The sequence below is a fragment of the Elephantulus edwardii genome, unplaced genomic scaffold, assembly GCF_000299155.1.
Source record: "Elephantulus edwardii isolate Elephantulus edwardi_28Jun2011 unplaced genomic scaffold, EleEdw1.0 scaffold00018, whole genome shotgun sequence".
NCBI lineage: Eukaryota > Metazoa > Chordata > Mammalia > Macroscelidea > Macroscelididae > Elephantulus > Elephantulus edwardii.
The window spans coordinates 9,501,491-9,502,892 of record NW_006399768.1 but is presented as its reverse complement, the minus strand read 5'-3'; the positions used below and the strand labels follow the sequence as shown (position 1 = coordinate 9,502,892).

At 41.8% G+C, this 1,402-nt stretch overlaps 1 protein-coding gene across 1 annotated transcript in view; it reads right to left on the bottom strand.

Annotated features, from left to right (window-relative positions):
• Positions 1–1,402, bottom strand: part of WDR17 (WD repeat domain 17) — a 128,196-nt gene that overhangs the window by 4,493 nt on the left and 122,301 nt on the right. The gene's annotated exons all lie outside the window — the stretch shown is intronic.

The following is a 1,402-nucleotide window of genomic DNA, read 5'->3' as shown; positions in this document are numbered from 1 at the left end:
GTGTGTGTGTGTGTGTGTGTGTGTGTGTAAAGAGAGAGTGAGAGGGAGAGAGAGAGAGAGCGCGAGCGTGTGTGCACTCTGATAACCTATTGGCAAGAAGCTGTACTACTATCCCAAAGGCTCACATTTCGGGAACATGTGGGAGAAGGATAAGCAATCTCCTGTGTGGATTACCTGCCTCTGAATACCCGTTGGAGGGATATGCACACATTAATATAAGCACAGATATATATTTACACATACACACACACACACACACACACATTTATATTCGCACTATTCTCAGCTAAAAGATTTACTGTATAGTGAAAATCGGGACAATGAATAAGGATAACAGAAAATGAATTGATGCCTTTGAATGGTGGTATTGGAGAAGAATGTTGAAAATCCCATGGACTGCCAAAAGAATAAACAGAATAAATATGTCTTAGAGAAGGTGCTACCACCATGCTCCTTGGAGGCAAAGGCTTCATCTCCCATACTCTGGGCATGTTTCTAGGAGAGATTATTCCTTGGATAGGGATATTATGCTTGGGAAAATGGAAGGACAGTGTGTGAGAAGACGACCTTGAACCGGGGATGGGGGTGGGGGAATGGCACAGTGACTGCCGGGATGGGTTTGAACGTGTCAGAGATTATGAAGTTGGCATGGGATAGGACAGGGCTCAGATCTGTTGTTCACAGGGTCGCATGAGTCATACTTAACTCAGTGGTACCTAACAACAATGACAACAACAACTATGAAGAACTAATCCAATCTTATAAGGACAAATACTGCATAAGGATATAATTATAAAAATAGGTTTTGTAGATCACAACCTAACTTGGGAGGGACTGAAGAGCATTATGCTAAGTGAACTAATTCAGTACCTTAAGGACAAATAATGTATAAGACCATTACTGTAGAAATAACTAGTAAAATGTTCATAAGGATCTAAGGGGGAGCACGGGGTGAGGATGGGTGGGGGCATAATCACAATCTGATGGGTGAAGGGAGGGATGGGTTAAGGAAATGGGAAAGATCCAGTGTGAAAAACAATGTATATGAACTTTGTAAGTAAACCAGTATGGGGGGGAAAATAGAAGGTTAAATAGTAAGATGGGTATAAAGGTCTAAAAAGGAGTGGGAAACGGGGAGGAGGTAAACAGCTAGGACAGCTGAGTTCAGTGGATGGTTCTGTCATCACAGGAGACTCGAGCGAGGGCTACATGGTGAAGGGGACTTGGGGGGAGGGTTTGTAAAACAATGAAAGAATCTTCTCTTTTACTTTTCCATAATTTTTGACTCATGTACTTATAATTTGTTAGTCAAATTTGTGTCTTCTAGGTTGCAAAACCCCCATGATACATCTTCAAGGATATGAACATGTACGGCCAAGCACAATCAATAAGAGTGCATCTA